The sequence below is a fragment of the Heterocephalus glaber genome, unplaced genomic scaffold, assembly GCF_053883595.1.
Source record: "Heterocephalus glaber isolate CG9 unplaced genomic scaffold, H.glaber_assembly_v1.0 deba00001472, whole genome shotgun sequence".
Classification (NCBI taxonomy): Eukaryota; Metazoa; Chordata; class Mammalia; order Rodentia; family Bathyergidae; genus Heterocephalus; species Heterocephalus glaber.
Window position 1 is genome coordinate 38,052,596 of NW_028258315.1, and position 25,055 is coordinate 38,077,650.

The window sequence follows — 25,055 nt, forward strand, 5'->3', positions numbered from 1 at the left end:
CTGCGATTCATTTGGTTTAGCCAGGCTGTGAGAGAGTTTGAGGAGGCAAGCACTGGGTTATCTTGTTTCTTTTTGCACCAACACCAGAAATGTGCTGGATGCCCTTGTTAGAAAAATTAGTGTTAAAAAAAAAAGAAAAGGAAAATTAATGTCATCAGGTTGTGAGTGGCATGAGCTGTTACAAATTGCTTTGCACACACCACCCACAGGAAACACTGTCAGGCCCTGCGGGCTGAGGTGTAGCCTAGGCAGACTTGGACTTTTGAATGCTTTGCATCTTTTTATGGAGGCCTATGGGGTCCACTTTTACAGTGTGAGTTTTTGAAATGCACCGAGGATGGGCTGGAGCCCTTCGTGGGAATCTCAGGGGCTGACAGGAGGCCATGCACTTCCTGAAGTGGGAAAGTTAGAGGGTGAGAATATCTTCATTGCTATTTGATAGTCACTTCCCTCAAGTATTTAATTTCCAAAGTGTGGAGATTTGTAGGGGCATAGAATAAATGGTCTCAAGGGTCAGGATCTTACTGTCTCTAGGGGAGATGCCATCCCTAGGTCCCTGCACCCTTTCCCACAGTGAAGTTTTGCAAAGATAACAGTTATACAAAGGACATACTCAAATGGGGCCATTGCAGTTCCATAATGGTTTAAAGAGGTCACACTGGATTCCTCAGCTTCATAACTGGACAAAATAGTATGTAAAAGACAGTATTTAAAATATCAGTTGCGATCACTACCACTCCACCACCCCTCTGCTCCATTTCCTTTGTCCTATTCTGTGATAGGAGGTAGAGCAAGGACAAGAAAACAACAAAAAGCATGAACAGGGCAGGGGATTTAGCTCAGTGGTTCTGGCTTCTACCTCAAAAGAGCAAGGTCTGGAGTTCGATCCCTGGTACAAAAAAAAAGCATGAACAAAGATCACTATGTCAAAATAACAGAAAATAGAAATGAAGTTCGCACATAAAGTTAAATTTTAACAATTTAATTTTGTGTGTGTTTGTGTATTCTTTTTGCTGTTTTGAGGATCAAACCCAGGGCCTTGAGCATGCTATGCAAGCACTATGTCACTGAGCTACATCTCCAGCCCAAGTTAAGTATCTAGAACACTTGAGCTTGTGCTGGGATTTGTATCTGTCCTCTTAGACCTGCCAAGTGCCCCAAATAATGCAGAGCATACATGATCCAAAACCCTGATCAAAATGATCACAATTATGGGCCCAAGTCTATTGTTGGAGGATACCTGTAACTTTGCTTAGTTTCACTGGGAGGACTGAAGGTTTGGGTGGGAAAATATAAAGAGATTGCTTCACCTCAATTTAGGAGTTGGAATAAAAGAGAAAACTGGTGTACAGTTGTCCCTTGATATCTGCGTAGGATTGGTTCTAGGACTCCCCATACATACCCAAATCTGTGCCTGCTCAAGTCCCTTGTATGAAATGGTGTAGTATTGGCATATAACCTACATACATTCTCATATATTGAACCCAAGGGTGCTCTACCACTGAGATAAATCTCCACATCCCCAGGGTCTCGCTAAATCACCCACACTGGTCTCCAACTTGTGATTCTTCTGGCTAGGCTTCCTGAGTAGCTGGGATTAACAAGCATGAGCCACCACATTTTTAATAATCTGTAGATTACTTATAACACCACATACCTACACATCACTTTATACACATAGATTCAGCATAATACTCAAGGTAGCAAATTTTTTACTTTTTCAAACTTCCTGCAAATTTTTTTCTCCAAACATTTTTAAACCATGGTTGGTTGAATTCATGGTGTGGAACTTATGGATATAGAGGGCAGAGTGTACAAGATTTTGAGAAAAGGAAGAAACTGGCAGGATACTCAGAGCTGGAAAGTCGTGGATTAAATGAAGTTTCGGAAATAACTTCACTTGCTTCTAAATTTTACTTAATAATAATGACAATTGCTCTTAATGGAGCCCCCACTCTATGCCAGTGCCTTTACTTGGTACTTTAATTTATGTCATCTCTATTAACATCATATAGGTAAGTTTTATGAGTCTAGTTCATAGAGGTTTGGCCAGCTGTGTTTGTACTAAGTTGAGTCCCTGGAGTTGATGCTGAGGGTCAGTTGAAAGATGGCACTGTGGACAGAGACTTTTATCCTCATCTAAATTCCTATGCTCATTCTCCCATTTCCCTAGTTTCTTTCAGACCCTGTAGTCCTGTTTTGAGAGTGGCAAACACACAAGGAAGTGGAGATGGATGGCCATCTCATTATCCAGCCATGAGTCGATATAATTTGCTGAAATGCTGGTCCATCCTCCAGCAATGTGAGGCTCTTTCAAATTCAGGCTGCTTCTACAGGCCTCCTCAGCCTCTCATTAATTTTTGTAGGGGCTGCTTGTCTTTCTCTCTCTCTTGTTCAGTGCCCTTCTAATCTGTTTTCCACATGACCCTTCTCCCTGACTCAATTTGATTTCTAGGTTGCTAGCAGGCTTCTCTCTGGCTCTGATTTATGTGTGCCTCCCCTGTGCCACATGTCTTTGCTGGACAGATGTGTCTCTGCTACCTTTTCACATTTCCTTTAAGGACCCACCAATGCTTGGCAGAATGTTGCAGAAATAAAGCAGAATAAAAAGATAGTTCTAGGAAGCCTAGTGTCTCAGGTTTGATGTAGGAGTGAAGGAAGATTTAGACCTCCTCAGGGTGCAGAGAAAGAAAAGGGCAGATTTTTAGCTTCTTATGGAGTCGTTCTTGAACTTTTAAAAACATTTTATTTCAGGCCTGTCTGAGACAGACGTGTGATGGCATGGGTCAGAGGTGTGATGGGGATGATGTGGGAACTTAGCTTCACTGGGGATCCCTCTGGCCTCTGGCTGATTCTCTAATTCTGGCTTTCCAGTCTCATTTTCTTCCCCAAGTCTGTCTCCCTATCCTCAAAAGCCTGATGAGGCTCAAGCTCCTATTAACCAGAAAGTTTTCAGAATTTTGTGGATGCATAAAGCTGTGCATGCTTTTCACTGTTCCAGTTTCATTATTTTATATTTTATGTATAGCAATAGTCATTACCCAAATGTTTTTTGGGGGGGTTGGTACCGGGGATTGAACTCGGGTCCTTGTGCTTGCAAGGCAGGCAGCAGAACCACTGAGCTAAATCCCTGGCCCACCCAAATGTTTTTGTGGGTTTTTTTTTTGTACCGGGCATCGAACTCAGGTCCTTGTGCTTGCACAGCAGGCGGCGAAACCACTGAGCTAAATCCCCGGCCACCCCAGATGTTTTTTGCAAACTTAAATTTCTTTTTTAGTGAAATTGTTTTTTTTATTTTGGAAAAACATTTGTTGGTACATTTTAGATATACATAATGATAACACTCATCATAGGGAATTTGTACCAGTACATAATATATCTTGCTTCTTTTTTTCCCCATTCCCTCCCTTATGTACAAAAGCATTGTTTCCATTTTTTTCCTTTGATTTTCTCTCTTTTTTTTCTTGTCCTTTCTTACCTTTCCCCCTCTCCCCTCCCTGGTTCCCGTTCTCATTTGAACATTTAAGATCCATACCTCAAATTGGGTGAAAATTAGTTTAGAGACTAAATGAGGAGAAGTGTACATGAATGAAATTAACTTCCTTTTATTCCCACTTAGTACGGGTTCTTGAGTTTGCTCATAAGCCTGAAACAAAACAGTAACTTCAAGTGAGGGATATGGAAGAGTGATATACACTAATGATGTGTGCATGCTTCACAGCATTGTGATTATAGGTAACAGGGCCCCAATTCCCTCTGCATTGTTCCCAGATGATGTTTCTAAATTGTGGATCAAGTTGTCGGCAGCTCCTCATGTCGCTTAAAACCCAGACTCACTGCCATGCCTTGGAAGGCCAGCAGGGACCAGTGCCAGTTTCTCTCTTTAGAACCTTGCCACTTTCTCTCTTTGTTCCTTTCTCCACTCATAACCAGTCCTCTTTTCCACTTTTATTGAGATATAGTTGACAAATCAAAATTGTATATATTCAAGATGTATGATGTGATTTTTTGATAAATGCATGCATTATGAAGTGATCACTACAATCAAGCTCACGTGTCCATCACCTCACATAACTACCATTTGTGTGTGTGTTATGAGAACATTTAAGATCTATTCTCTCTGTAAATTTCAAGTAACAATACAGTATTATTAACTATGCTCATCTTACCTTACATTAGGTCTCCAGAACTTATTCTTCTAGTGTAGATAGAACTTTATATCCTAATTCCCCACCCCAAGTCCCTGACAACCACCCTCTATTCTGTGCATGTAGGAGTTGATATCCAGTCTCTGGAGCTCCAACATCTTCCTGCTTCAGAGCCTTTTCATGAATGTGGAAGATTCAGCTCTCAAATCTTCACTTGGCTACATGTACTCCCAAGTTCAGGTCCCATTTCCAAAAATGCCACTTTCTGACCCCCAATCTTGATGAAGTTCCTAGCCCCTCTATGTTCTAATAGATTTTTGTTCCTTTTCCTTGCCTATCTAATCCTTTAAAATCAGGTGTTTATATCTGTTTCTCAATCATTTCTCTTCTGGCTCCACTATAAGTTCTGACGGCAGAGCCAGCGCATGCTTTTCTCACCACCAGGCACCTGACACCTTGCACCTGGCACAGACAGGCATACTATTACTTGTAGGATGAGACTGCTGAATACACGAACATCGTATCTGCTCAAACATCTTCTCTGGCTCCTGTTATATCACCTAGAGAAGTACAAGTTTTTTAGTTTGATGTACAAACCCCTTACTCTTCAAATCTTATTCTACATTAATACTCTGTATAGATCCATGACTCAAACACACAAAACTTCTTGCTATTCCTTCTACAGGCTCTGTGTTTTTCTACCTTGATGTCTTGACTTTACTACTGCTTAAATAGCCCAGAAATGGATGATTTTAAATCATGACCCATCTTCAGCCTACATCAAATGTCACATGCCTGAAACCTTTCAGATGCCCCCAAGCTGGAATTAATTTTGCCTTCTTTCAGTCTTCAGAGCACACTGGCTGTGACAATCAAAGGAATGTATTGCTTTCTCTTTTTTAGAATTTTTTTCTACATATCTGCTCTCCTCTATGAAACTGCAAGTGTCTTGGGCACAAGGTCTATGCCTTAATCACTTCTGTGTCTGCTACCCTGATGCTTTAGATGTATCAAGCGCTCAATGTCAGTAGGCAAAAAATTAGTATGGATTATTGATTCAAAGTGATGAGGTTTCAAAGATCTTGAGTGGTAGTTCCCTCTAGAGACACACGGGGGTGGCCTAACCAAGCTGAGCTGCACAGACTATGCTAGGTGAATCAATGGCTAAGGAAATTTCAAGATAATGCAGCCTCTTTTGAATTCTGTCTCATTGGTCATATTGACCAGCTGTGGATGACAGGAAAGAAATGTAAAGGACAATTTAATGAGCAAAATAAGAGAGTTAGAAAATCAAAATCCAAAGACAGCATCTGTGCAGAGAGGCAAGACAAAGCAGAACTTCCACTCTCTCTGATCAAGGATCCCTGTGATCTCAGCCAAGGATCTGGAGATCTGGAGCCTCTGGGTGGCACAGGGCTGGGGGCTGGAGGTGAGGGAGCGGGGTAAGCTGAAACTAATGTCAGGAACAATGGGATTTCAGCTCTCTCATCAGAGCCTCTGATTTTTGTTTTTAAAAAGTGTATCTGATGGGGGCCAGGGATTTAGCTCAGTGGTTCTGGTGCTTGCCTCCCAAGCGAAAAGTCCTGCATTTGATCCCTGGTACCAAAAAAAAAAAAAGAGTATCTGATGTTTTGAGGCCCTATCTTATATATAATAAAAGCACCACTATTTTCGTCGTTCAATAACAGGTATGTTGGTGGCAAATTTCATTCATTTGTTTGGACTAGAGTTTTCTTTTTCTTTTTTCAGTGTATTCCTTTCATTCTTAGTGATGAGATGTTATGGGGGAAATTGGCTGTGCCACCTCGGTCACTAGGCTGAATTGATTATTTTTTCTACTGTCAGGCTAAATGTGCAATGCATTAACATAATTAATACAGGGTGGGGGAGCTGGACAACAGTGACCATGTGTACTAGACGGGGATGTTTTGGCCTTTGTCACACTTGCTTTAATGACAACACTTTGTTTCCACATGATACTGTAAGGATGTTACTTTTTACATTTCAGCATTTACTTTTATTTATTTATTTATTTTAAATGTTTATTTTATTGGTATATTTTAGCTGTACAATATAATGACATTCATCATTGGAAATTTGCACCTTTACATAATTTCTCTTGGTTCTTATTTTTCCCCCTTCCCCTGCCCTCCCTTCAACCCCTCCATCCCTCCCTATTTACAAAGACTTTGTTTCCATTTTTTCAGTTTCTCACATTAATTCCATTCCCTTCTTTCCTTTCCCATACCCCTCCCACTTACCCTTCCCCTTTGCCCCTTTTCTTCCTATTTCACATTGTCTATTATACCTTTTAGTCCTTATTTACACTTTCAGTTTCTCACACTAGAGAAACTATTCGGTATTTATACATGTGTGTCCTATTTATTTCACTTAAGAGTATCGCCTCAATGTGCATCCATTTAGATATAAATGTCTCTAATTTCTCGTTTTTTATGACTGAGCAGTACTCCATTTTATTCAAAAGCCACATTTTCTTTATCCAGTCTCCAGTTGATGGACAATTGGGCTGTTTCCAAGTTTTAGCTATTACAAATTGTGCTGCTATGAACATGGGTGCACATATATCACTGTGGTATGATTCTTTTAATTCTTTGGGGAAGATACCCAGCAGGGGAATAGCTGGGTTGAATGGGACTTCCGTTTCTAGTTCTGTGAGGTATCTCCATACTGATTTCCACAGTGCTTGCACCAGTCTACACCCCCACCAGCAGTGGAGCAGGGTTCCTCTTTCCCAACAGCCCTGCCAGCATTTGTTATTGGTTGATTTCATGAGAGCAGCCATTCTTTCTGGAGTGAGGTGGAATCTCAGCATTGCTTTCATTTGCATCTCTCAAATGACCAGTGATGTTGAACATTTTTTCATATGTTTATTTGCTATTTCTACTTCTTTGTCTGAGAAATGTCTGCTCATTTCAGATGCTCATTTTTGGATTGGGTCTTTAAATTTGGGAGGTCTGATGTTTTTAAGTTCTTTATAGATTCTAGATAGTAGACCTTTGTCTGAGGAAGAGCAGGTGAAGATTTTTTCCCACATTGTGGGTTGTCTCTTCACACTGTTGGTGGTTTCTCTTGCTGTGCAGAAGCTTTTTAGTAAGAAGAGATCCCACTTGTTGATTGTTTGTGCTAGTCCATGGGCAACTGAGGTTTTGTTCATAAAATCTTTTCCTGCACCAATGTCTTCAAGGGTTCTATCTGACCTCTGTTCCAGCAGATTCAGTGTTTCTATTTTAATATTTAGGTCTTTAAGCCATTTTGATTTTAGTTGAGTGCATGGTGAGAGATATAAGTCTAGTTTTAATCTTTGACAAGTTGAAACGCAGTTTTTCCAGCACCATTTATTTAAGAGGCTATCTTTCCTCCAGTGAGGGTGCTTGGCTCCTTTATCGAAGATGAGATGGCTGAGTGTGCCTGGAGTTATTTCTGCATCTTCCAATCTGTTCCACTGGTCCTCAGATCTGTTTCTTTGCCATTACCATGCTGTTTTTATCACTGTAGCTTTGTAGTATAGTTTCAAGTTGGGGGTTGTGATACCACCTGTCATGTCTCTGTTACCTAGAGTTGCTTTTGTTATTCTGGGTCTCTTCTTGTTCCAAATGAATTTTTGGATTGTTTTCTCAAGGCCCGTGAAGTGTGGTGCTGGGATTTCAATTGGGATTGCATTGAATCTCTATAGCAGTTTTGGAAGTATGGCCATTTTCACTATGTTGATCTTTCCTACCTAGGAGCAGGGGATGTCTTTCCATTTTCTGATATCATCTTCAGTCTCTCTTTTTAGAGTACTATAGTTTTCAGAGAAGAAATCTTGATTTCTTTCCTTAGATTGATTCCTAGGTATTTCAGTTTTTGGATGCTATTGTGAAAGTAATTGTTTGCCCTATTTCTCTCTCAGTGAGTCTGTTGTTCATGTAGAGAAAAGTTATTGATGTTTGTGTGTTGACCTTGTATCAAGCTACTTTACTGAATTTGGTTATTAAGTCTAGAAGAATTTTGGTGAAGTTCTTGGGGTCTTCCATATAGAGTATCATGTCATCTGCAAACAATGACAATTTGACCTCTTCATTTCCTATCTATTTTCCTTTTATTTCTTTCTTTTGTCTAATTGCCATGGTTAATGCTTCCAAAACTATATTGAACAGGAGTGGTGATAGTGGACATCCTTGTCTTGTTTCTGATCTTAGTGTGAAGGATTTCAGTTTTTGACCATTTAGTATGATATTGACTGTTGATTTTTCATAGATGGCTTTTATCAGATTGAGGTACAATTTTTTGTAGGGTTTTTAACATAAATGAGTGTTGGATTTTGTCAAATGATTTTTCTGAATCTATTGAGATGATCATAAGGTTTTTGTCCTTGGCTCTATTGATATAGTGTATTACATTGATTGATTTGCATTATGTTGAACCATCCCTGCATTCCCTGGGATGAATCCCACTTGGTCACGGTGTATGATCTTCTTGATGATCTTCTGCATTCTATTTGCCAGTATCTTATTAAGGATTTTTGCATCTATGTTCATTAGTGAGATTGGCCTATAGTTCTCTTTTTGGGTTGGGTCTTTCTCTGCTTTGGGGATCAAGGTGATGCTTGCTTCCAGGAATGAATTTGGGAGTATTGCTTCCCTTCCAGTTTCATTGAAGAGTTTAAACAGTAGTGGCAGTAGTTCCTCTCTAAATGTCTTATAGAATTCAGTAGTGAAGCCATCAGGACCTGGGCTTGTTTTAGTTGGTAAGTTTTTAATTATATTTTCAATTTCATTGATTGATATTAGGTTGTTTAGAAGTTTAAGTCTTCTTCATTCAACTTTGGTAATTCATATGTATCTAGGAATCTGTCCATTTCTTCTGTGTTTTCCATCTTCTTGGCATATAGTTTCTTCAATTTTTTTTTTTTTTTTTTTCCGTGCCGGGGATCAAACTTGGGACCTTGCACTTGTGAGGCAGGCACCGGAACCACTGAGCTAAATCCCCGGGCCACTGATAATTAATGTTCACTTTTTTTTTTCTTTCGGGCATACAGTTTCTTGAAGTAGGTATTGATGATCCTCTGGATTCTGGTGGGTCTGTTGTAATTTCACCCTTTTCATTACTAATTGCTTGGATTTGGGCCTTTTCTTTCCTTTTTCTAATAAGGTTGGCTAAGGGTTTGTCAATTTTGTTTATTCTTTTGAAGAACCAACTCTTGGCTTCATTGACTATTTGTATGGTTCTCTTAGTCTCCATTGCATTGATTTCTGCCTTGATCTTTATAATTTCCTCCCTTGTATGAGGTTTGGGTTTGTCCTGCTCTTCTTTTTCTAGAATCTTGAGGTTCAGCATCAGGTTGTTTAATTGGGCTCATTCTGTTTTCCTAATATGTGTATTCACTGCTATGAATTTCCCCCATAAGACTGTTTTCATTGTGTCCCATAGATTCCAATACGTTGTATTGTCATTGTCATTTAATTGAAGGAACTGTCTAATTTCTTCTTTAATTTCTTCTGTGACCCATTGGTTATTCAGAAGTGCGTTGTTCAATTTCCACGTGTTTATGAAAGTTTTGCAGTTTGTTTTGCTATTGAGCTCCAATTTCATTGCACTATGGTCTCATAATATACAGAGGATAACTTCAATTCCTTTGCACTTACTTAAACATGTTCTATGAGCGAGTATGTGGTCCATTTTGGAGAATGATCCATGTGCAGCTGAAAAGAATGTGTATTCTGATTTTGTGGGGTGGAACAGTCTGTAAATATCTGTTAAGTTCATTTGTTCAAGAGTTTGATTGAGTTCCAGTATTTCATTACTTATTTTTAGTCTAGTTGATCTATCTATATGTGACAGTGGGGTATTGAGGTCCCCCACTACTATTGTATTAGTGCATATATGACTTTTCATGTCCATTAGTATTTGTTTTATATAGTTGGGTGCACTAGTGTTTGGTGCATAGATATTTATGATTGTCATCTCTTCCTCTTGGATTGGTCCCTTTACAAGGATGTAGTGTTCTTCTTTGTCTCTCTTAATCAGTGTGGGTTTGAAATCCACTTGATCTGCAAAGAGGATAGCTACTCCTGCTTTTTTTTGGGTTTCTGTTGCATGGAGTATTGTTTTCTACCCTTTATCTTTCAGTCTATGAGTTTCTTTTTGAATTAAGTGTTTCTTGTATCCAGCATATTGTTGGATCTTGCTTCTTGACCCATTCTGCCAGTCTATTTCTTTTGATTGGTGAATTGAGATCATTAACATTGATGGTTATAACTGATATGTATTGACTTATCATTGTCATGACTTTTTCCTTTTGATGGATTCTCCCCCTTTGCTTTTAATTGCTTGTCGTGCCCAGTGGATTCATTCTGCTGGGCTTCCTGGGGATGTGATCCTTATTGTCTTTTCCTAGGATTTTGTCTAAAAGTTTTTGGAGTGCTGGTTTGGTATGCATGAAGTTCCTAAGGTGCTCTTTGTCATGAAAGTATGTTATTTCTCCATCAATTTTGAAAGATAGTCTTGCAGGGTACCTCAGTCTGCGTTGGAGGGTGTTTTCCTTTAGGGCTTGGGATACTTCATTCCAACCTCTTCTTGCCTTGAGGGTTTGCATTGAGAAGTCTGCTGTGATTCTGATGGGCTTTCCTTTGTATGTGATTTATTTCTTTTCTCTAACTGCCTGTAGAACTTTGTTCTTCTGTTGGGTTTCTGGAATCTTAACAATTATATGTGTATGTGTAGATTTTTTTGATGAAGGCTGGTTAGAGTCCTATATGCCTCACTTATGTCAAGTTCTGTATGTCAAGTTCTTTTCCCCTGCTTGGGAAGTTTTCTGCCATTACTTCTGTGAACAGTTTTTTTTTATGTCCTCTCCACTCTCTCCTGTTTCTTCATTGACTCCAATCAGTCTTATGTTATTCTTCTTTCCATTTTCTAGCAGCTGCTGGATTAATTTCTCATGGTCCCTTAGAATGTTGAAGCAATTTTTCTTTTCCTGGTCACTAATTGCAATCTTATCTTGTATATCTGAAATTCTTTCCTCACATTGGCTCATTTTGCTGCATAGACTTTCAGTGGAATTTTTAATTGCCTGGAAATCTGTTTGCATCTGTTTTATGAATTTCATTTGTTTCCTATGTTGGGATTCCATCATGTCCCTCAGCTCCTCTCTAGATTTATTAATCATGTTTTGCACTATGAGCACCATCTCTGCTGTTATCTGAGAAATTATTTCTGCTTTCAATTTTTCCAGATCCTTTTTTGTTGCTGGTTCAGGGAGAACAGGTTGTTGAGTGTCAGAGTGTTCCATCCCATTTCCCTTTGGGGTTGCTGTAGGTGATCTGGAAGTCTGGTTTTGAGACTTGTTTATGTATCTTCCTGTTTTGACGTGGGTGGGGTGGGGGGTGGGGAGTGTGTGTGTGTGCTCCTTGGTGCCCACACATCTCACCTCCTCTGCACTGGGAGCAGTGGTATGGCATCCTGGAAGTCCCTTCCTCTGTGCTGGGAGTGGTGGTACGGCAGTCTGGAAGCCCCTTCCTCTTCGCTGAGAGCAGTGCTACGTCTGCATTTACTTTTAAAATTACATTTTACTCTTTACATGGACTGCAAATTGGATAAACTGAACTTTAATGAATTGAGGAAATTGGCAGATTACAAAGGCATTTAATGAACTATAGTCTAATGTACAATTAAAAGTGATTTAAGGGTTAACATATGAACTCCTCTGTCTCTTTCTCTACCCTTCTACCTACTCAAATGATTTGTGCATTTTGTATATTTGTGTATATGTCTCTGCCTGTCTGTCTGTGTATAATTGTATAAATTTAAAATGAGCCTGAATTTCATATCTGGGTCAACTTGGCATAGGCATAATAACAAAAATGTTTTCTTCCTCATCCCCATACATAAGAATCAGAAGAATCTTGGTAATAGCCTTAACCTTTTATAGTCCCATAGAATCGATGATCGTATTAATTGCTGGTGATCAAAATCAAATTGGTGATCAAATCAATTATAAATAGATCTTGAGAGAGGTCCCAGTTTATACTCATTACCCATGTTTTCTAAATATATATACTTTAAATACATAATGTAAACCTAGACTAATATACTGTATTATGCTATTTTGTAATCTGCCCTTTCCCCAAGTAATTATCAATACTTTCATGACAGTAAATATTTTCTTACAAGTGAACTTAATACCATCGTGCTATTTTATCACATAGCTTAGTCATAATTTATTCAACCAATCTCTTGCAATAGTCATTAAAATTATTCCTAATTTTAATTTTTATCTGTCTATTTATTTATTTTTGGTACTTTGGATCGAACTCAGGACCTTGTGGTTGTGCGGCAGGTGCAGTGGCACTGAGCTAAATCCCTGGCCCTATTCCTAATTTTTAGCCAGGTGTGGTGTGCACACTTTTAATCCCAGCACTATGGAGGCTGAGGCAGGAGTATTGCCATGAGTTCAGAGCCAACCTGGGCTACATGGTGAGTTCAAGGCCAGGCCGAGCTACACAGAGAGACCTTGTCTCAAAAAAAAATTATTCCTAATTTTTAATATTTCAGATACCACAACAAACATAAATTTCTCTGTACATCTCCAACATTTCTCTTGGATAAATTACTAGAGGTGGAAGCTCCAAATCAAAGGCTAGAAATATCTTTTTCTTTTTGTTGTACTGGGGATCGAACCCAGGGCCTTTGCACTGAGCTACAACTCTAGCCCTTTTTTATTTTGAGACAAGGTCTTGCTAAATTGCTCAGGCTGGGCTGGAACTTGCAACCCTCCTGTCTCAACCTTTGAGTGCTGAGATTACAGGATGTATCACCGTGGCTGACTCCTAGGAATGTTTTTGATAGCCTTGTGTTACTTATAGTCATATTGTCTCCAGAAATATTGCCTCTCTAGCTCTTGGGAATTTTTAACACAAAGGGTGAGACTTTGGGTCAGACTTAGAAATCATCTCTTAGTGTAGCTGACTTGGCTCCACAAAGATTAAAGTACCAACTGGATATCTTCCATTGTACATGTACCTATAGCCTTGTAGTGGAGAATTTTCTAGGTACTGTGTCTTGAAAACTTCCTCTATAGTCACAGTAACTAGGGAAAATGTCACAGTATTAGGATTCTACAGAGAAACAGAAACAATAGGAAACATATGTGTAAACATACATTGAAATATATAATGAGATGTACTATGAGAATTAGTTCATGTGCTTACAGAGAACAAAAAATCCCACTATCTGTTTTCTGTAACCCAGCCACATAGGAAAGCTGGTTGTGTGATTTTATCCCAGTCCGAAGGGCCGAGAGCCAAGGTAGCTAGAGATGTCAATCCCAGGCTGAGAGTAGGAGAAGATGAGAGGTCTCAGCTCTAGCAAAGAGGCAGGAAGGAAAAGAGCCAAATACCTCCTTCCTCTGTCTTTTGCTCTGTTCAGGCCCTGAACAGATTGGATGGTGCCACCCACATTGAGAAGGGCAATCTACTTTACTGATCCACTGATTCAAATGCTAATTTCTTCCCCAGCAACCTCACAGACATACCCAGAAATAATGTTTCATCTGGGCACCCTATGGCCCAGTCAAGTCCTGTAAAATTAACCATCACAATGGCAGAGTTGGGAATGGGGGGATGGGCATAGGGTACAGGGATGTCTCAGATCACAGTAACTTTATTATGTTGATTAACCATTCCAGACATTACATAGATTGATCAGCAAAACCTCCAGAGGAAGACCCAGACGCAGAAATGTTGAGGCTAGGTCAGCACTGAGGTAAGCAAGAGCATTTTACAAAGCGCCTATTTCAGTATTAGGTGACCTCAGTAATTTAAGCCCCTTTCTAACATTGGAAATGTGGTGTTCTTCCCCAAAGGACCAAAAAAGGACAGAACATTATTCCCTCTTCTTCCCAACTCATAGGACAAGGGTCTCTTTCCTTTTGTTTGCACTGTCTTTTATACTTGAGAAAATTGCTTCTGACCTCCTTTAGTCAAACATGCTTGATTTTTTTCTCCTATCCATCTTTGGCATTCTCTCTGTAAGGTCCACACTTGCCCTCTGTGACTTCTCTCATCACCACAGCCATAACACCATTATCACATATTCTTGGTGTGATGTAAAGGGAAAAGAACAGAGCCTGATCCAAGACATCTGGGCTGAGAATCTATCTCTCTAGATGGGGCTCCTCACTTATCAAAGGTGAGAGTCAGCTAATGGTGATGTGTTCTCTGTGGAGGGCTTCAGAGGAGAAGGCTTGGGACCACGAATTGTAAGGGAATAGTGCTGAGTCCCAGGTAGACAGGTCCTTACCTTAGCTAACCCTAAGCAGTTCCACTCTTATCCGTCGTAGGTATTGGGTTCTGTGCAAAATTTGATTGGATTCTACTGATTTAATACATACCAACCTTGAAGACGACTAAGCCAGAAGATGTTCGAGGGCTCTTTAAGATGGAACATTTTGGGATTTTTAGTTAACCTAAAGAAAGGACTCTATTTTTGTCCCTTACTGACTCCCTGGGGTGTCCCTAGGGAACTTTGCATGAGAAGTAGAGAGGCTTTCTATGAATGACAGAAACTTACTACTCAGTCTGCCTCTTCCTTTTCTCAGAGCGCATCCTTCTAGGATGCACTTAAGAGCATTTCCAAATCCACTGCTAAAATATGCAGTGCTCTGCTGCATCTGTCCCACTTCCCAGTGATAAGTGCTCAGCCCCACTCCTGACTCTGCATTTTAGGGCATTCGCCCTCAGTGGGACACACTGATTATTCATTCATTTCCACCACACATGTGGTAATGTGATTAGTGCCTGTGCTGCAGAAGAGGAAACTGGGGCAGAAAGGATGAGCCACTGAGGTCAGAGGACACATGTTGTCTGTCAGAGGGAGTGAATCAGGTGGAGAGCTTCCCAGACAGTTCCCTTCCTGCCAAATGCTTCCCTGCCACAAAGAATCCTCCTTCTCTTTTCTTATTTCTTTACAGCACTCAGACTTTTCTCTCTCTCTCTCTTTTTGTATATCCTTTTATTGGTACATTTTAGGTGTACAATATAATGACATTCATCATTGGAGATATGCACCTTTACATACTCTCTTGGTTCTTATTTTTTCCCCCTTCCTCTGCCCTCCCTTCAACCCCTTCATCCCTCCCTATCTTTTTGTTTTCTTCTTCTGGGAAACCAGCCCATCGCCATTTGGCTGCTATGTCAGAGGAGCCAGCCTCCTTGGTGTTGGAAAGAAGGGGCCTCCGAGTCAAAAGACACACCTGCTCAATGCAGGAGGGCGATGATGTCCTTCCTGTGCTGCAGAACACGAGCAGGATGTCTTGCAGATGCCCTTGCTGCTCACCCCTGCCTCAGTGACAATGCTGCCTCTGTTGTCTTGGGGACATCCATATGCCACAGCAGAAGGAACATCATAGGGTGACCCAGACAGAGCAAAGCAGTTGCTGAGTTTCAAAATAACACTTAAATAGCAGAATTCATGATTTAAGAGCTCGGGCCCATTTCATTTGTAAGAGTTGAGCTTTTTTCAAAGGGAAAGGATTTTAGAGTTCTAAAAGTTTAACTTTGAATGCTAAGAGGCAAAGGCCAAAGGACTCAGCAAACAGCATTTATGCCATAGGCCAATCTTCTCCACTTTCTCCATTTTGCAGCACACATAAAATGTGATGGTAGTATATTTGCAGAGCCACTAGCCCCAGCTCAGGGGACCATCCACCTCAGCAGGCCCTGCATGGTCTTCTACTCACTTTTTGCTTCCCAGCATGGATACTCTGCCAAATGAACAATAGAAGTAGAAGAATCAGTGATGGGGGCTGGGGATTTAGCTCAGTGGTTCTGCCACCTGCATCGAAAAATGCAAGGTCCCGAGTTCTATCCCTGGTACCCCCCCAAAAATCAATGATGGGAAAGCTATGTTTTCCATGAAAAAGACATAAAAATCATATCCAGATAGCAGACAATAGACTGAGATTCTGATGTGGGTACCCTAAGAGGAGTTTTTATTAGAACAGTTATCATCAAAAGCAAAAACCAAACACCAGGCAGGGTGGTGGTACATGTCTGTGATATCAGAACTCAAGAAGCTGGGGCAGGAGGACTGTGTGAGTTTAAGGCCAGTCTTGACTCCATTGGTAGACTCTGTCATGCAAAGTACAAAACAAAACAAAAGGGTGAGTGGAGCAAAAACAAAACAAAATAACAAGTGTTGGTGAGAAAACGGAGAAATTGGAATCCTTGGCACTGTTCATACGGATGTAAAATGGTGCAGCACTGTGAAAAACAATTTAACTCTTCCCCCCCACCCCCAAATTAAACTACATGATCTAGCAATTCCACTTCTGGATACATATGCAAAATAATTGAAAACAAGAACTTGAGCCAGATGTGATAGCGGATGCTTGTAATCCCAGCACCCTGGGAGGCTGAAGCAGGAAGATGATAACTTTGAGCCCAGTTGGGCAACTTAGCAACTTAATGAGACCCTATCCTTGTCTTAAAAAAAAAAAAAGAAGTAAAAACTTGCTTGATGAGATATGTGCACACCAATATTCATAGCAGCACTATTTGCAATAGCTCAAAGCAAATGTCCATCAACAGATAAATGGAAAAGAAAATATGGTATAACCCCATACTGGAATATTTTTCAGTCTTAAAGAGGCAATTGTGTCTGGTGCTGCAACATAGATGGAACTTGGGGACATTACACTAAGTGAAATAAGCCAGACGTGAAAGGACAAATAATGTATGATTTCACTTATTGATGACCATTCTTGATGCTGTACCTAGAGTTGTCAAGGTAGAATGATGATTGCCAGGGAGGAGGAGAGAGGGAGATGTTTAATGAGTACAGAGCTTCAGTTTTGTAAGATAAAAACATTCTGGAGGTGGGTAGTGCTGATGGCTGCACACAGCATGTAAGGCCTCTGAACTGGTAGATTTTATGTCATGAGTATTTTACCACAATTAAAAAAAAAACTTGACATAGATTCAAGATAGATTTTAGAGGATCTGAGACAGGAAGGACTTGTACCTTGATTTCTGGAAAAAGCCCAGGAGGGAGCAAGCCTGGGAGAAGTCACTTCTACTAGAGCAACTGGAGCCTTTCCAGAGGCTGGGAGGACAGAAGATGGCCCTGTGTTCACCCAGGGCTGTCCAGTCCCGGAGGGAAGCAGGGGAAGGCAACCCTGACCTGACTGACTTGACGTGTCTGAGTCGTCACTAATGTGACTTGGGATGCCTGGGAGTGATGATGTTAATCTCTGCTTTCCAGGCAGAAAGCAAGTTATGGTGCGCACTTGAGATTTGTATGGGGCTGTGGGCTGAGAGCATAGTGAAGAATTTCCGGGCTTTCACCCCAGTGTAGGCACGGCTTCTTGTCTTGCTCCTCTCCCCCGAAGTGACAGCTCAGGTCAGATGGTAACTTTCTGAAAGACTTTATGTTTAAGAGGGTGTGATGCAGTGAATGACTTTAGCACAAGAAGTGACACAGAGCCGTGTTACATAAATATTTGTTGAATAAATAAATGAGCTATGCTCCCAGCCCACAGGCCAAGACTGAATGGCTTGTGGCCTATCAGGGTTCGGTGAGGCAAGAAGCGGCTTATCCTTGAACTGTGCCGACCTCCCAGTCTAGGCCCAGCCTTCTCACCTGGTAGGACCCAGGCACAGAAAGCGAGCTTGGCCCCGCTGGCTCCCTCCCACTCCTGCCTCTTTACCAACTTTCCTGGGAATTTTCCTTCTGTCTTGACAGAGAGGCAGCTGTCCAGACATACTGTTGAGAGGAGCCGCACCCCATTGTGGGTCCCTGGGAATGGGACTTGTCATGCTTTGTTTTGGGCTGGCTGCTTCCTATCCCAAGCCCAGGGAGCTCAGCTCAGGGCTGAGAATTAGTTTTGACCATGACCCTCCCTTCACCCTTTCCCACTGGCTTCTTCTGACCTTCTCTGCGCTCTGACTGGACCTGCAGATGGTCTCCTCCACATCTGACCACAGCTGTTGCTTTCACCAGGTCCTTTCCTGGCTCTGTGTCAACAGTTTCCCCTTTCTCTGGCTACATCCATTACTATTAGTTTTTCTCTAGCCACCACTTTTTTGGTTCCAGCCAGTCCCCACTAAACAAGTTACAGAGGAAGACAAAAGGTATTCTTAGCAATCTTTTCCTTTTTAATCTATTTCTTCTTGTCTGTCTCTCTGTCTGTCTGTCTCTCTTTCTCTCTTAGATGGAAGACTCTGTTTCAGGCAGACTTGATTGGTTTTTTGGATAGAAAGGGAGACATCGCATTTCCGCTGTGGATTTGGACGGGTCAAGGACCTCTGCAGACCTTCCCTTCTGGCTCCTGCTGGTCTCCGGGCACTTGGTTGGTTTGTTCTGACCTGGGGAGGGAGTAGAGCCCAGGGGGAGGCCTGACACAAAGACAGCCCCTCTGTTTTGGCCGACACTCCCCGCCTGTTTGCTGGGTGGTGCTGGAGCACAGACAGCCCTCCTTGTTCCTCGGTGCCAGCTGGACCTTCCTTTCTCTCCTGCTGTGCCAGCTCTGGATATGAAAGAACATTTCTTCATTCGGGGCCAATTCCACCCCACCCATCCCCAGAGGTGCTTCCATGTCTATGGTGCAAAGTCATCACCTCTGTGGTTGGGGTGAATTTTAAAGCAAGTTTATATGAGGGACCAAAAATAGAGCCTGATTTCTGCTTGGCTTTTGTCTTTTGATGGACACTTCCTACTTGAAGACTGGAGCGTGGTGTTGGGTGAGGTCCAGCCTTACCAACCCCCCTGCTCAGGGTTCCTGGGTAGGCTTCTCAGTCTTCTAAGGCCATCATTGTTGAAGGAGAAGATCTGTCCCTCCCTATTCAGACACTGGGGTCTAGGCACCTGGTTGTATTGGCATTTTTGTTTTTCCCAAACTCCTCTCTACTAAACTGCCCCCCACTGAGACCTAGAAGGGCTTTCCCCCCCAACCAAGATCTTAAAATCTTTCAGCGATATCCACACATTCTTTTTCTACCATATCCAGTAGTAGATGTGTAACATATTTGTGACTTTATTTTGGGTGCTGGGGTTTGATCCCAGAGCCTCAGGCATACTAGGCAAATGCTCTGTCACTAAGCCACATCCTTGGGCTTTTTAAATTTAAATTTAAATTTTTTTTGGTAGGGGATCGAACTCAGGTCCTTGCACTTGCATGGCAGGCAGCAGAACCAGGGGCTTTTTTGTTTTTAAATTTTGTGACAGAGTCTTGCTAAGTTGCCCTGACTAACCTTGAACTTACAATCTTCCCAGCTCAACTCCTGAGTGGCTGGAATTATAGGTGTGTGGCACAACCATAATAAGGTAATTCTGTAACCTTTACAAAAGTTCCTAATGAGGCTCAGGAAAGTCCAGAAGGTTAAGGACAGGCTTGGGGTGCCCAAACCTTATTCCAGGATGATGTCCAGGTGGTGTCTGGATCATATTTGCTGAAGTCTAGAGATCTCCTAAGATGCTCTGCAGGGTCTCTCCAGAATGCACAAGCAGCCTTCTCTGCTCAGTACAGTACCTGCCTTTCTTTCTTGGGGACTCAGAACCTCTTCCTCCTGCTATCCCTCACCCCTGCAGAAAAGATAGTGGATAGAGATAGTGCCCACAAGACTTCGAAGGGCCTTTGCTCAGACATTGCAGGGCTCAGCTGTGCTCCCAAGACATCATCACACTGTGAACAACTTTTCTCCTATCTGGAACAGCTTTGGGTGGTCCAGTCTCATGGGGCGGGGGCGTGTGTGTCACAGCAGCCCTTTACTTGTCCTCTGTCCCCAGGAGAAGGCTCTGCTGCTAATTTCTTCTCTCTCATGTCCCTTTGTCTCCCACTGTGAATAACAAGAATGATAACAAATATGACTGACTGGATCAGTGAACATTTACTGAGTATCTACTGTGTACCAGGCCCTGTTCTGTGCCTGGGGGTATGGTAGGCAGAAAACCTGGTGTGTGCTCAGTGCTTTGAATATTTACAAAGCGCTTACCAATCACCTAATCCTTTTTTCTTTTTACATTTTCTATTGTGGTTAAAAAAAATAACATAAAAATTCCAGCTTCACTATTTTTAAGTGTACCATTCAGTAGTGTCAAATATATTCACAGTGTTGAATAACCAATCTCTAACTCTTTTGTCTTGCAAAACTGAAGCTTTATATTCATTAAACAATAACTGTCCATTATACTCCCTTCTTCCTCCATCCCCTAGTAACCACCGTTCTTTAAATTTGACTACTTCAAATATCTCATATATGTGGAATCCTGAGGTACTTGTCGTTTTGTGACTACATTCTTTGACTTGTCACAAGAATCCTGGTTTATTTTGGTAATGGGCATTGAACTCGGGACCTGGCGCTTGTGAGGCAGGCAGCGGCAGCACTGAGCTAAATCCCCTGCGTGACTTGTCACAAGAGCCTAATCAGTGTGTGTGTGTGTGTTTGTGTGCGTGCGCGCTGGGGTCTGAACTGAACACTACATTCTCAGCCCTTTCTATTTTCATATTTGAGACAGGTTTTGCTAAGTTGCCAGACTAGGCTCAACCTTGTGATCTTCTTGCCTCAGCTTCCCAAAAAATTGGCATTACAGGTGTGCATCACAAGCCCAGCTGAGCCTAATTTTCTTTTCATCTCCACAGCAACCTTGCAAGTTATGTTTCCATTTTTCAGGTAAGAAAATTGAGGCTCCAAAAGATGAAGTAATTGCCCGAGGCCAGTGTAGTGGGTTGAATTGTGTCCCCCAAAAGATAATATGTTCAAGTCCTAACTCCCAGTGCCTGTGAATGGGACGTTATTTGGAAATAGTCTTTGCAGGTATAATTAAGTTACAGATCTCAAGATGGGATCATCCTGTGTGTGGGATGGGCTCTAAGTGCAATGGCTGATGTTGTCCCTAGCTTCTCCATTTGGGTGAGATAGCAGGACCCACCAGAAAATGCTAGGTCCGTAATCATCTGGCTGGAGAACATTGAGTTCTCCTTAATATTAAAACAATCTGAACTTGAACTGCTATAAGTCTGGCTTCTACATTTTCTTCCTCTCCCTGCCAGACTCATATAGGGAATGGTTGACCTCAACTTCACTTGTCTTCTCTCTGCCCTTCCCTCTTGTGCCTGCCAATGTCCCTCCTGTCCCCACACTCTGCAACAGCTTGGCCTCTGTTTCCACAGGTCATGGATGGCATTTTTATTTATAGAGCCAGAGGTCTTTCTTCATCCCCTCCTCACTGCGCTGGGTGTTGCCCTGGACCTACTTCCCATTCCTGCTTGGACTGCTCTCCTTTCTATCTGTGCAGTGGCCCTTCTGGTTTCCTGCCGTGTCTGCTCTTTCTCCAGCTGCTGCTCCTACTGCTGGTAAAGTCACTACCCTGTAGGCTAGGATCCATCTGGCTCTTTCCTGGCATGTCTGTGATCCTTTTGCTGGCTCTGATCTCCACAGAGACACTTGGGAGATGTCTATTCCCTGTGGTTCTTCTCCATCTGCATGGTTCCTGCCTTGTTTCCCCTGATTTCTGGGTGCTGCGGTCTGGCCTGATTCTGAACCCTGCTTGCTCTGTTTTGTTTGGCTCCTGTGCATGAGTGAGAATATTCCTGGGCAGTGTCTGGTGTCCTTGATATTGACTCTTCATGAGCACTTGTTTTCTCAAGCTGTCATTATTGCTTGAAATATGTGTCTTTCTCCTCCATATTGTCTGAGAAGAAGGCTTTCCTCTGACCTTGACAAACTTGTGGTTGATGCCAATTTTCCTGGTTATGCAAAAAAATTCTGCCCTCTTTGAAAGAGCAGTAGATCAAGAGGCTCTTAAAAGCCCTTTCATTGCCATAGAGGCTCAGTGATAGTACTTCTGATTTTAAGAGTCCTGGATTCTGCAGATCTACGTGATTGGAGGGTAGAGATTAGGGGATGACTGCCATGTACTTTATTTTCTTGGGTGGCCATGGGACTGTGGTTTGAACTTGTTTCTATCTCTAATACAGAATTCACTTGCAGCTCTCCCTGGGACATAAGGACAAGGAGCACCAGTGTTTTTTTTATCTTTGCTTTCTTGTTTTTTCTTTTCTTTAGCAGTCTATGGACAGTCCAGTACAGCATTTCCCCAAGTGTGTCCTTATATGGATAGATCTAGTTCTTCAGATTGTCGCTGTTTCTCCAAAAAAGTGTTCCATGGTTCAGTAAGTCTGGGAAATGCTATATTAAAACAATATTGCATAAGTTTCTTTACTGCACAACATTTTGAAGTCCTCATGCACTAATTGAGCCATGAAGTCAGCACATATTCAGTGACAGCCACCTGTGTATTTGGCCCTGCAAGATGCTGGGAACAGAAGCCTGAGAAAGACATGGCTCCTGTCTCCAGGTGTGTTATGAGCCAGCAGCAGACAGACATCAAACAACAAACTACCCACTAATTATGCAGTTATAATGCTACAAAAGAGAAAAGCAGAGTGTTGAAAAAGCATTTGTTATTAGGTCTTAATCAAGTCTGGGTAATCAAAAATGGTTTTTCAAGGAAAGTGATGTTCCAAAAAGCTGTTTCCTAGGTGAAAGGGGAGTGGGCATGTTAGGCAGGGGGCTAGTTTATACAAAGACTTTGAATGAATGGGAAAGGGACTAGAGACTCTTCTGTTTTGAAAATAAATCTGACCAGGGAACCCCTTCTTTGCTTCTCTTCCCAGTCTCCAGTGTGGTGTCTGACTATAGTTTGGCTTTGAGGTCAGAGAAGCATTCTGGGTAGGGACTCTGGAGACTGGGGCTGTGGTTGCCACAGTCATTAATTGTCTGAGAGACAATGGAGCTAACTTTGTTTAGTCTTGTTTTTGTTATCAATGAAATTAGAGGTAGGAGTCCTTCCAGCTGTGGCACTGTTACGGTTAGAAGGTGTGGAAGAGACAGCATGCCTGTTCTCTGTCTCTCGCCACATGAGTCCTGTACCAATCACCTTGGTACTCTCCAGCAAGAAGATCATCACCGAAATTAGCCCTTGACCCTGGAGCAGAACTATGATCCAAAATAAACCTCTCTTCAAGTTTCCCAGCCTCAAGCAATCCATTATAGTAATGGAAAATTAACAAATATAGTGACCCAGGTAAGAAGCAATGTACTCTCAGAGCTTCACATGAACACACATGTATTGATCATTTGCTATGTGCTAAATGTTGAGAAGGAGGTAGGCCCCGCCCCAAGTCAGGAGGGAAACCTGAAGACAGCACCACACACTTCCATCACTCTCTGCTTTCAAAGGAGGATTTCGGGGCATGAAGGTTCAGGGACTTTGCAGTGAGGGCAAAGGCTGTCACAGTCACTGGGGAGGCCAGACGGCTGCTCATGAATCAGCTGGCAGTATTTCCTGCCACCACTGCCCATCCTGGGGAGACCCTGGAACAGGGCCAGCAGTCACACTGAACAGTCCTAAATCTCAGAGAACTCAGCAGATGCTTGCCGAAATACTTTAGAGAGTTTTAGAGGAGCATTTCTTTTATAAAATAACATGCTCATGCAGAATGTCAATAGCCCTATTTTTCAAATTCCTACAGGTAGGGAAAAGAAGAGCCCCTACAACATCTGCCAGTAGGTTGGAACCAAATGGAGAATGAAAACTATTATCTCTCAGGATCTTGCTTTCTCCTTTTCCCCTCTTTTCTCTTTTTTCTTTCTTTCTTTTCTGATATTTAATCTCTCTTTCCAACTTTTTTCAACTCCCGGGACAGATCCTTTTGTTACCTTTCTCCCTCTCCACCCCAGAAAGCAGACACTGTGTTATCCTTGCTGGTTTTTCTGCTGTGCTCAGGTTACTTGACTCAAGAACTTAACTTGAGCCGCTACTTTCTCTTCCTTTTGGAAAGTGGGACATTATTCCTATCTTTGAGTGGTGGCTCAGAAAATTGAGTATCTGTCCACCCCAGTCCCATGGGACATATATGCTGGAAGCAGCCTTCTCTCTGTAGGGCCAGTGTATCAGTCAGCACAGGTGGCTGTAACAAAAGTGCCACAAAAAGAGCTACTTAAGCAACAGAAATTTATTGTCTCAGTTCTGGGGCCAGAAGTTCAAGATCAAGGGCAGCAGGGCTGTGGAGGAAGGATCTGTTTCAGGCCTCTGTCTTTGGCTTGTAAATGGTCATCTCCCTCCATCTCTCCACATGGTCTTCTCTCCATGTGTGTCTCTGTGTCCAGATTTTCCCTTTTCATAAGGACACCAGCCCTATGGATCAAGATCCACTCTAATCACCTCATCTTAACTCAATTTCTTTTTTCCAAATAAGAGCACATTCTGAGGTATCAGAGGATAGAACTTCATCATATGTATTTTAGAGAGGGCATAACATAACAGACAGTAAATCCTATACTTCAGTGTTCCCACAGCTTCCCTGAAGGCTTGTTAAAAATGCTGGCACCAGAGACACTCCTTCACGCTAATTGAACAGGTCTGAGTTGGAGTCCAGGACTTTGTCTTCAAAGAACCCTGTGATAAATTCCCCTCCAGAATTTGACACTCTGAGCCTAACTCTTGGTTTACCAAAGGCTCACTAGAATGTCATGCTAACCCTCTTGCTGCAAAGAAGTAGAATTCTTTCGTGTCTCACCTTTGTTAGTCCCTGCTGTGGAGCCTGGCCTGATGCACACATCTCCACACACCTGGCTGCATCTCCAGGTGAACTTCCCTGCCTGCTCTCCTTCTCTGTCATCCTCTCTCCAGCTGGCAGGTAGATGGTGTCATGTGTCAGGCTTTGGAGTTTGAGGCCCAGCTCTGCTGCTTCACAGCAGTTAGCCTTGAACAGATCTCTTGGCCTCTCTAAGGCTGGGTTTTCTTACCACTGCAAGAAGCTTCCCTGTCTAAGTCAGAGGGCTATGGGAAGGATCAAATGAAGCAATGTTTGTAAATGGCACAAGGCACAAAGTCTGGTAGGCAGAA

At 42.1% G+C, this 25,055-nt stretch overlaps 1 protein-coding gene across 1 annotated transcript in view; it reads left to right on the forward strand.

Moving 5' to 3' along the window:
* Usp6nl (USP6 N-terminal like) overlaps positions 1-25,055 on the forward strand; it is a 303,422-nt gene that overhangs the window by 920 nt on the left and 277,447 nt on the right. The window lies entirely within an intron of this gene.